Below are 12,579 nucleotides of genomic sequence, written 5' to 3'. Positions count from 1 at the left end.
TTTAAATATTCATGTTATAGGCGGGGCTTATTGCGAACCTAACGGAAAATATCATCGAGAGAAACAACGTTCTGATTTGTAAATCATTCGACCTTATACCACCATTTGAGGTTAGATTTGAATAGATAAGCTAGGTGTGTATGTCGTTATGGCACCGTGGGGTCAATGAGGTTGAGAAAATCATAGACAGGACTCAAAAAGATGCTTTAAGATTTAAATAAGTAGAACCTCGATCATTCTCCTGATAGCACACACAAAATGATCATGTATTTAGCATTTGGTTCGACTGTGTAAATAATCTATAAGTAAACATATTTGCGTGACAGTCATTCGACCTCAATTTCGAATACAATATTGCAATCATTGCTTTTAAAACCAAATTAAATTTACTAAACCGTTTACTGGCCATTATGTAAAGAAAAAAAGACTTCGTTCTTTTAGTCTCTCCCAAACTACTTGCTTGTTTAGATTTCTAGTTCCATAAAAAAAAAACGTGAGAACGACGAATTCAATGGCTTTTGTTTGAATCCCAGAACTGTGTTGGGGATCCATTGGCTATAGACTACAGTAGTATTAAGTATTTCGTGTTCTCTCGCAGCGGTTTTCTTTTGATTTTGATCCTACCCACACCATGAATTAATACAAATACAAATATTGTCTTCGTAAAATTCGATTAATGACTAGTCTATGACCAGAGTGATAGCACATCAGTGGAAACAATCCTCCCTGAAAGTGTACACTATATATTGTAAGCAATGGTGATTAGTGTGGATTAAGTAGTTCAGTGTATTGAACTTCTCCAGTAACTGAGAAGACCTAGCTATGTAGGTCTGGATTTAGAGCTTGCAGAAACTAATCTTACAATAACTGTATTCACATTAAAGACATTTTGCTTCCAGCATATTGCAGTGTACAATATCTGGCATAGCGAAGACAGTGTACTTTTACAAACTTAGTAGTCGGGTAAGTTTCGTATGCAGAAAATACTTTATAAACTTGAACAATAGAAACCACTCATGCGAATTTGTTGCCACAAAGAGACAATACTTGTAATAAAGAAGTATAGACACAGTGACGTCAGATGGAATACTTGTATCATGGCAACCGTTACGGAGTTTAAGCACTTTATAGTTGTTCTTGCTGTTTTAATACGCTTCGATGAAAAGTAGATTTTCTTGAACAAGCCATAATCCATGACATGTTTTTTTTTATATATATATATTTTGATGGGAGGGGACTGGGGTACAAGTCTTTTGCCTGGCTATCAGGTCTTGCACTATCCGTACCTTCCTTAATTCCTTCATTGATTAGTACAATATAATAACTTTATAAAATTCCAAGGTACTTGTACAAGTACAGGGTTTGTTGTACAGGGTGTTTTAGTTGTTAATATGTGCCTTACCAAACAAAATGCCCGTGACCTTTATAATGTACGGCGGATGAGTGGGGTGGGGGTGGGGGTTAACGTTAACTCTCGGAGGGATCTGTGAAACTTTTTTCCCTAAGTTCCTAGACACAAACGCCCAAATAAAATCTATATTCCGCAACGGGAATGCAAAACGGTCTACGTGTAGAGCAATAAATGCTCAAATTAGTGCAGGTTGTTAACGAAAAACAAAGAAGAAAGGGAACCACATAGGTGAGTTCAAAATCAACAACAAAGGGAAATCACACATACACAAACTCACTCCAAAATGGAATAACTTGAATACAAATCGACACTAGATGAAGTCTAGCGTGTTTGTGTGTGTAGGGGGAAGTGGGAGTCGTGGATTCCCCCTTTGTCACCAGGTCCTGCACTATACCTACCTCCCTTAATTCCTCCATTTATAAGTACAATCTATTAACCTTACTTACTTACCTAATCAGGGTTTAATTGGATGTCCTTTGTTCTGGAGTAAATATCGTTGACTCAATCACTTTTAGTTTCAGTAATATGGAAATCCAACATTGTTATATTCAATCCTTGATAATTGGTTCCAGTATCGAATGGTCCTGGAATGGGTGGTGATGTCCAACTGTTTGGTTTAGGAAGTGTTGATGTACATACAATGCCATAGCCATAGATCAAGCCTTTCTAAATCTAAGGTCAATGTGACAGTATCGAAATTCCATTACAAAACCAGTAAGTATATCAAAGTGTGCAGACATCAATCCGATATACAAAGCTATTTGGAGGAACATCCACTACTTCGTGTATTACCGTGATCGCCGTGTTAAACCTGTCGTACAACTGATGTGCCATACGTTCTGATTTGAGCAATTGTATCACAGTTTCTATCGTTTACCTGTATTTGAAAGCTTTACTAAAATACGAGTCATTTCTGAAGGTAACGCAGTAACATAAGAAATCAATTCATATGTATCCAACCGAGGCAGAGGTCATACTATATACAATAGCAGGGAAACACCAGCTACTAAATGTATTCACTGATGGCGTTAAAGCCTTTGTAACGGCTTTTACGAATGCGCCTGTTTTAAGTAACGTTCATTGGTTATGACACGCATTTTGAATATGGGACTGTTCAAATGAAAATTTCGCTACATCAAACTTATTACGTTTTCTATTTAGAAGATATTCACATTTCACCCTACTGTGAAGTCCTTGCCTAGCTAAGTTCTAACTTGGATCAAGTTCTATTTTCTAATTTGTACCCCGAAAATAATCTAACCTCTTGTCGACGAGGCACACGACAATTACTCAACAATCGGCGTGTACATTAACCTCGATCGTATATGTCAATGCGGAATCGCGCATAACAACGTATACTAACCATTATGACCCCTTGTCCCTTTTGACACTCAAGTCTAGTGGTTCGCCTTGAATGTATATGTTTCCACAACAATTGAAGTCATGATCTTATATATACCACGTTCCTTGTGAAGCTACACCTGAAGAATGGAATCTAGCTAAGTGGTACATATCTCGATGTTTACCGCAATTTTTAAGTAAAACATTTTCATTGTGAGTACTTTTTTCAAACAATCGAACTGCAGCTGGAACTCACGCAGCTAGTCAAGACTGTACACAAATGAACACAGACACGAACAACAGACGACAGGACTGGTTGTTCCTTTGCAACGCAAATCTCCTTGCCAATTTCTATATTCTGCAAATATTTTTGCTTACGCTTGCCATATATCAAGTCGAAAGGATAGCAATAAATCGAACATTTGACATCTTATTTTCAAATTTCCACTGTCTTGTCTGAAAACGTTGGCCATTTTATTGTAAATTTGTCACTCATTGCATTTTCCAAATGTGGGCAAGGGGGCTGAAGATTTGACAGTCATGTTGAACTTCATTAGATAATTGTATATTATAACATGTGTGAAGGCAGCTTTCTTTAAATTGATCCTATCCCCACCCCTACCCCCCACCCCCACTTTTACTTGTGACTTCTAAAAAATAACCCTGGCTACAAACTTTTTTATTATTATTATTATTTGTCTTTATGGGTAAATTGATTGATCACCGAAGATTGAATTTGAAGAATTTGAATACATAATTTCAATGAGAAGAACAATTTAGTCAGTCCCACTGTTAGCTGTTTTTTTTTATTTAAGATTTGCTTGTTTATTCTCCAATCCGATCGATATTTCAAATGTTATAGCATTTTTTGTTTGTTCCGTGGTAAAGATATGAAGATATCTCATAGATTCGCTGAAAATTTGACAGAACAAAAGTTTGAAATTTAGCATAATTATTCCGTATTGATATTTAATCAGCAGCTGCACGAAGTTCCTTTTTTCCATATGATCTGATTTCAAACAGCTGCTATTCAACTGTTTGTACCAGTATAATTTATTTTATTTGTCATTTTTATAATAAAATCATGGGCCAATCCAAGTCAATTAATGATGGGTTGTACTCTGTTTATTGATGTGAAAGTAGTCTATAGGCTTATAAGAAGTTAATTGTTCTGGTTGTTGAAGATTTGACCAAATACATTGATGTCAAACAAAATTGAAAAGAATAGTAACAGTGTTGTAGCCAGGTACATTTATCCAAGTACCAAGTACTTTTAAGTACTTGAGGTTCCCGAGAACCCAGGTATCCTAGCCCGATGACTGGCTTGTTAGGATCCGAGCACCGAGTACCAGTTTTCGAGTACATTATTCTGTATACAGTATTCAGTACCGAGTACGAATTATACTATTTCATACGAGTACTTTTGATTTCTGTCATGAAAAATATTATGATCTTTATTACAAACCGCGTCCAATGTAACCATGGTAACAACAACATTATATTTCAGAAGTCGATATTTCAATAGAACGACCTTCATCGAAAGTTGTAATTTGTTGTTCTTGATGTTTCTTACAATGCTTCATCTGCGAAACGGAGATCGTTTGTATTGACGAGTATGTAAAGCTCATTTGTTGTCCTACAACTATACTTTTGTCAATTGGGGACCATATACCTATGATAAGGTACCATAACAAAGAGGTTTTTGGGTTCATTCGATGCTCCCCAGGAATGCACTCTTGTAAAATGGAAGGGTGCTTAGATGCAAAATGTTGCTATATTCTGCCAATAATGCTATGAAGACAATGAATCATGAATAGGAATTACTTAATGTTGTTTCTTTTGTGTAGTGTCCTTACATACTTACATACATCTGCAAAAACCAACATGGAGTGGTAATTGTAGCGGTGTGTAAGGGTGTGGGGGAGGGGGGGGGTTGATTGCGAATTGTTCTTTGAATTATACTTCATGTTTTATTTGTTTAATGTACCAGAATGAAACTCGCTATTCAACGTTTCATACATGCCGCTATTTTTCATTTTGTTACACAAAATGGATTCCAAAATGGATTTGGTATCCTACAGGTATTCGATCCGGACAGGATCATTGACTTGCAATCGTGATGTAACAAACTAAACTACTGTATTTCATCTTGGAACTTAAATGTTACATTCATACCCTAATACATCTCTTATGTATCATTTCTTATACAGTGATAAATACGTTTCCAATAGATGTATCTGTTTCCTTAATATCGTATCTCCTTCTTCTCAAGTAAATGCATGAATTTCTTAAAATAGTGTGTCATTTTACCATGTATGCCCAAATACACACATCATTCCTTTATGGAAATCTAACTTTTGGGCAGGGGTTGCGAAGGGGGGGGGGTTAAACAAAAAGGCACTTTCAAATGACATATTGCTTAATTTATCAACAAAACGACATTTTTAAATTAGTAAAGGACCCTTTTTATTACAAAAAAAAGGAAATTTTCCTTCTTTTAACCAGTTTTCACAAATCTGGAGGGGGAGCGTACCCAGGCCCTGCCCTGTTTGCGGTTTTTTCCCAAACAGGTTTGCAATTGTGTGTAAATAGTCGCTCATGATTGGTCGGAAGTTACGTCATCAACATAGAAACCTTGTACTTCGCGGTAAGCAAAATGTTTTAATCAATTCGTTGCAACGAAGGTTTAAACGTTCAAAACTACCCTAAGCTTTTCGTCAGTATATGTAGATATCTTTGGAATTGGTTTAGACATATTTAGCACACTAGTTTGTTATATTGTAAGATCAACTATCGATGTTTGATCAAAGTTTTCTGTGAAGGCATTTATCGATAACATAGCACAAAGCACGTAACAGTTTTGTACAGGGTGCATCACACATGCGCTGTAGGCCTATATGTATTAAAACTATGTACACAGTGCAGTGACGGTAGTATACCATACTGCACACTATACAGTATGGACATTTTAGAACTGTGTTGTGCTACAAAAACAGTTCTGTTCTCAACAGCCCCCCCCCCCCACCCAACTCCCTCCCCCTTCTGGAACCACTTCTTAACATTGGCCAGAGGTTTTCTCGAGATGACAGGATTGCTTATCAGTAGCTTGTATCTATGCTTTGACTCAACAAAAGGACCAACTTCCTCTCGACCAAAAATATTTCTTCCAGTCTTTATCAGTTATTGATGACAGTTACCCAGCATTGTTCACCCCTCACTTGAGCTTCGGCCTATCCTGTTTAGTCCTATATGTATTGTGTATATCCAATAGTTTCCTCTATATATGATCTAACCCAATGGAGAAACATATGATTTAACAGAAAAGTTGTATAAATTAAGCCTGATTATTCGCAAACCATTTTCCAACTTTTAGACAGGAATATTGCAGACTTACTGTAGTCCTAATCTAGTTGCGCAATTCACGTACGTATTGTATCACTGATTCAAACTACTGCTGCTGTCATGTTTGCGTATATTCATTTAAGACTTGTTATTTTAGTGTATCCATTGCACGAATCGAATTCCGGTTTCAATAGAACGACTCACGAATCTTACAATGTAGCGTATGTATCATAAGTAAGTTCAACAAGTGATCCAAGCATTAAAGGTAAATTTCGGACGATTAGAAGGAAACCCCGTAACTAGACTTAACTAAGTGTCACAGGACATCAACAACAACATTTTATCTGTTCAGCTTAAGCATCATGTTTCAGTGACGTCAATGAACTCATTCATGTTTTGACATTTAAGACCCATGGACCTTATCATTCTTCTGATTCAGTGTTTGTCTTCCAACTGTCTATCAAGTGATGGTCATTATTGATGCTGACGTTCAGAGCAATCTGATGAAATGAAAACTCCGTATTTGCAAACCTTTTCGGGGAAAAATCGCGCCCTGGCCCCGCAATGGAACTTTTCAGACTATTTGGAAATTCAGTAAACAGCGGGTGATGACTGGAATTACTCGTCATGACAAAACATACTTTTCTCGTCGGATTCTTCAGTCAAAAAATTTAAGTAGATTTTCAAAAATACAGATCTCGTTATCGTAGCGTGCGTGTAAGAATGCTTTGACAATATGCAATATCCGCCGCATCTAATCTCATATATTTACGACACTGGTGACAAATTTACAGTGGTTCTGAAGGGACAGGTGAGTTCTTCAAAACACTTTAAAGTTGTTTATTTTTGTTGAGCTGACGAGTTACGCTAACGTTACCGCTTGACGAAAATGATAAAACAAATCGAGTTTGCTGTTTCAAGTAACTTGGCAACAAGTCAAAGATATGATTTTGATAGAGTTGCCAAGTATACGCTCTATTAATATCTTGGCCAAAATTATCAAGATGAGTATGTGCATTGTCAACTCGATAAAAATCATTTGACGTGACTACAACTCGCCGGCTCCTTCAGAAGTAAAGCGTGATTATTCCCTGCTGTGCAGCGTCGAGAGAGATAAAGGAAGATTTCTAACAACATGTGTAACCTACCCTCGATATGTTATGTTCAAATGTGTTTGACTTTTAGGACTTTGGAGTACTACTCTTGTAAGCAATGGCAGAATATGGCGGTATCGGGGAAGGGGAGAGGGGGGGAGGAGCAAACTTTATGGATAGTGGGAGGTGTAAGATTGACTTGAGTGCAACCCATTTTCTCAAAAGTTTCTAACAATATCAATCATGAAAAGAGGAGGGTCTATTTCTTTTTGAAAAGGTAAACCTTTAGCTGTTAGACACTGTTATCTGTGACTTCCACCTATCCTTACAATGTGACACCCTGTGGTTTTTATATTGTTTATGAAATGTTAACGAAATGGGAATTAGGGCGGTATTGAAAAACTTAGATTGCACAGTCTCCGGATGTGTTACGTTATAAATTCGCAGATAACATTGCAAGGGTCGTACCTGTACCTCGTTATATTTGACAGAGGGATTCAACTGGTAATACGTAAGGTTGGCATGTAATATATGTGTTTAGAAGTCGAATGAAAACCTTATTTATAATACATACGTTTGTTCCCCATGCGTCGTCTGCCGTGTCAGCAGTTATTTATACAACATTTAACGAAATTTTAACTACATAAAATTATTAACATTTGCTAATTCCATATTACCAAGCGGAATTTTAATGTTCATTTGATAATTTTAATCTACCCTGTAGATTGTTTTTGCTAAAAAAATTACAAACGATACAGACTCTACGATGTTTGTAAAGGCAACCTTATGAGAAATAACGATTTGCCGTTGCTGGCCAAAGGGTATGTACAAAGAGGACTTCGGCTTTGAGTACAACGTTTCCGTATGTTGCCGTATTGAACGAATCCGACCGTACTATATTACTCTTTTAACCAGAATTAATGGTCAAAGCTATAGTCTCATTGGCAATAGTTTCTTTAAAATACCAAATTATTTACTTGGTTAGGAGGGGGTCAAACCTTATCGAGTCGTAATCCTGCTTGTTAGCAGAATCATTCCGGATATAAACAGGCATAAACAGTATTTTAATCAATGCAGTAAACGTAAGAATAGACAAGCAAATTATTTTCAGAATGGAAGCTTTTCCGAAAAAAAAGTCCAAACTAAGAGAAGGCGAAGCTGACTTTACTTGAAGGCTACTACGACCCTGGCAATACCACCCTCCTGGGGGAAATAAAGATAATAGACAAATATAAAAAAAAAATTCTATAGGAGTCATAGTTTAGTTAATTTATTGATGCAATTTGACGCTAGCAAGTTAATTTTACATATTTAGCAAACCAGCAACACAATTTCCTTGCTCGTAATAATAGTCATTACTGTTACGATATTTTTCACTTGAGAGTATTTCATATTTTTAAATCACATTTAACAAAATACTTAGGAATAATTATTGATGAAAATTTATCCTGGAAGCAACATATTAATGATCTATGTCATCGTTGCCGATGTGTGTTATTTCCTTAGCGTGGTTAAAGGGAAATTTCTGCTTGGTCGAAATCGGGGTAAAGTCAATGCTGCCCTAGCCCAATGGTGTTTAGGTGGTTAGGGTGTGACCTTTTATACCCGCCTCCTTGCTTCGCATACTTACGTAATCGATGAATACTTACATATTATGTGAGTGTTACGTAGTTACATGCTCCATTCCTCTCATGGTGCAGGGTGGCGTCGCATGTGCTCTCATAGTGAAATCCTAAGTACTATTATCCTATATATTTTTTATAAAGGCATTAAAGGGGTAGATATCCTAATTGTATACTTCTTTAATATCGCATTCTTGAGATTTGCTTTTAATGTGATTTTGCTATATGCTTTGTACCATCTTTGTTGCCTTTTCGTGTATTTATTGCGTTGCTTATTTGTAAGAGTATCTCGGGTTAAAGTATCATCTTCGTGGAGTATCTCTCGAGAGGTTATTATTTTTATTGGTATTCTATGATTCTCCAGAAAGCCGCCGTAAACCCCCAATAGCTGCAGTAAACCCCTGAATGCCTCTGTATGTCGCAGTTTGTCGTGCGGCTAGTTTTGCCCGTCAGCGATGGTAAGTTGAGCGTTATTATTATTATGGAGGTAATTGTTGTTAATCTTACTCTATGCTTTGAGTTTCATGGTACCAAATGTTATTTGCTATACCTCTTCCCTTTGTGCATTATTTATAAGAGGAAACCTTATTCTGTATTATGTTATTATTGATTTGTATAAATTCATGTGTTTGGTTTACCAATGTTTGTATATTAATGTTTAGATATTTTTACTTTATGGTTTTCACCGTGGTCCTTTTGAACCACGTGTGCAAACTAAACGGGTAAAACACCTCCGACTACGTTGTTCAGCAATCATTGAGCGTTGTCTCGGTGACAATCTATGTAAACGTTTTATTAAATACATTGGTACTGTCTTGTATATGAGAAACACTATGCCAAATGAAATAGCAATTTAAATTCACTCTCCTTGTATCTATTCTTAACAATTGTAGTTTGTGGTACGGCCTGTATAGGGTCTTATACTACGTTCTGAAATCCTCTAGAAAATTTGCGGAAAAGATTGATCAAATTATTTATAATGAAACATACCCCCCCCCCCCCCACCCGCATTCCACGCCTATATAAAATGTATCAATCGGGCGGTACCATCCTCCGTTAAAGCAAAGCAAAACAAATGTAACATGTCACAACAATTACATTAGGAATTTATACATTAGACAAGATTATAGCTCGTAGCGGACATATGATTATGGTCACACACATCTCTTAGTGAGACCGAGGTATATACTATGATGTGTAATATACATGACTTGGTCAGAACCTGACACCAGCGAAGTAAATAACATACTAACTGAATGGGCACATGCTCTCCCAGTAAATCCTTGTGCCCGCCCTATTAAATATGTTGCTCACAATCTTCATTTTCTTACCAGAGATATGCATAAGAACAACCAAACCATCAGGAGCCTATATCAAGTAGATGAAATACTCATAGCCTCTATATCAATGTACATCTTGTTTTTACATATTTCATAATCGGTTAACACATTTTTCGCATACTAAGTCGAAATGTCAACAGTTTATCCATGTGGTCCTTTCTTTACCCCCTTATTACATAACACCAATCTAATCAAGAAACGTTGATATTCTGAGATAACATAGTTGAACTGGTGAGGTATTAAGGCGATATCATAAGGAATAAGCCGAATTATTAAATAAAAAAAATATGTTAAGATAATAAGTCGAAATACTTTTTTAAACCTTGCCATCTTAAAGTCGAAAGTAAGAGAACATAGGCGAAAGTTTGAAATATAGTAGTGAAAGTTTGAGTGAAAGTTTGAAAAAAAATGCAAATTGGATATTAAAAGTGCAAAGATGGACCTGTTATTTCGAAATTTCCACTTCTTTAGTACCACAATCCTAACATTTTTAAAAGAGTTTAAGACAATTTCCAGGAAAGATATAATTTTTTATGAAATTATATTCAATTTGGAACAGTTGTTGAAATTTCCAGATAAGCAGCGAAATAGAAAATGACATTTAGTGTGAACATTGGCAAATTATAATACAGTGTCATAAGTAATGATTCAAGACATTACGTAACAGATACGTCATATAATAGTTAAGGCCATTATGTAAAACTATGGTTAGGAAATAAAGCACAATACAAGTAATATAGGCTTTCCTAATCATCGAGTGTACGTGATATATGATATACAGATTAAAAACAAATTGACATCATTGTGTATTAGTTAACATTGTTATATTTTATTGATTGTGATTTTAACCAATTGACGTCCATGAGAAAGATGGTCGTACATACTGATGACGTAGTGATTGATGAATGACGTCATTGGAAGTTTCATTGTTTCTTGACAATGTGAAGTTATCAGAGCAAACGAATTCATAATTTGCAATACTTTAAATATTGTTTACACTTTTTTGGAGTTCTTCTTATATTTTCCTTTTTCTGTCTTTTTTTGTGATATTTCATTTAAAGTCTGTATAAATAAATTTGATAATTTTCAACACTATTTGAATAAGTTTCAATTTATGCGTGACAAATATGTACTAAATTTTGTCAAAGGTGTCATAAAATGTTGTCATAATTTAAAAAAAAAAAAGTGTTTTCGAACAGTGTCAGCAACTGAATTTCTTCTAGGGCCTACGAGAAATGGGGCTTCTGTTGACTGCTTGGTCAATGGTTGTTAATTGTTGATATTCAGTCAATCGAAACAGTTAAATAATTACTGGTTGATAACTAATGAACCAAATGTGCCATCAACGCTGCCATCGTTGAACAATATTATATATACGTAGTCACAGAGTAAGGGCAACCCGTTACCTTTGCCAAAGTCAGTCAATTTTGCATGAAAAAATGGCAAATTTTTTAATTGTTTTCTAAGCCTGTAACAAAATTCGGAAAGTTAAGATAAATGTAGTGAACAGAGATTATGGGACTCCATGTGAACTTCTTCTTAAGTAATGCAATCAGTTCGCTAAAAGGTCCACTAGGATAAATTTTCCTCATGATCTGATGGGTAGTTTTGAAAAAATGAATAATAATAATCATTTCAAATACAGTCACAATTAACCTGGAAAATAATCACTTCGTTATCGCACGTTTTACCTTAGGTTTCGCTACTTTCGCTTTTTCTGCCCATGTTTTCAAACGGCATCGCTTTTTCTTTACCCAGTCACCACTTCTCACGGGCATGGGAGGCGATCATGGATCAGCCAACACAAAAATGTCTTCAATTTTGGGCGCTTCTGGGAGACGAGGTTGGTAAACTGAGGAATAAATGGCGATCACTTCCTTCGAGAATATTTCCCAAAATAAAAAATTGCCATTAATTTTGATCAATTTTAGGGGTGTTGCTTATACTGCCATAAAGCACGGGAAGTGCCGTTTCCTGCAATCTGAGGGGTCTGCCAGACGAAAAATGTTCTTGTACGCTGCGCGCCAACCCGTGGTAGCGCTCCGCTTAGATAGTCATCACCTTCTCACGGGCCCCCCCCCTAAATTTATTTTCGCACGACGCCCCTGGTCTCCGTACTAGATTGTATAATCCAGTCACTTTTATTGATGACGTCAGCTGTTTAAACTGTCATTTCTCAAAACTAAATATATAAAATATTAAAATAAAACCTATGCTGACAGCAGTGGTATTTTTGTGGTTTACAACATGTACAGTTTAGATAGAAAAATATATAATTGAAACAGCCACCACTATTAATAATATCCCACACTTTAGGCGGAAAAAGACACAGGTAACATACATATTTATAGCGTTGACAATTATACGCTAACAGTGGCATGACCTATATGGATAGGGGGAGGGTGCCTTTGACTTAACGGTAAAAAAAG

The 12,579-nt window shown here is 36.1% G+C and overlaps 1 protein-coding gene across 1 annotated transcript in view; it reads right to left on the bottom strand.

Annotated features, from left to right (window-relative positions):
• Positions 1 to 2,286, bottom strand: part of LOC139970015 (NACHT, LRR and PYD domains-containing protein 3-like) — a 50,043-nt gene extending 47,757 nt beyond the window's left edge. Inside the window, exon 1 of the mRNA XM_071975534.1 lies at positions 1,862 to 2,286. The gene's annotated coding sequence lies outside the window, so the exon portion shown is untranslated. The remainder of the gene's footprint in view (positions 1 to 1,861) is intronic.
• Positions 2,287 to 12,579: the final 10,293 nt, after the last annotated feature.

Source organism: Apostichopus japonicus, chromosome 7 (genome assembly GCF_037975245.1).
Source record: "Apostichopus japonicus isolate 1M-3 chromosome 7, ASM3797524v1, whole genome shotgun sequence".
Taxonomy (NCBI): domain Eukaryota; kingdom Metazoa; phylum Echinodermata; class Holothuroidea; order Aspidochirotida; family Stichopodidae; genus Apostichopus; species Apostichopus japonicus.
This window is presented reverse-complemented; position numbering and strand designations above follow the sequence as displayed.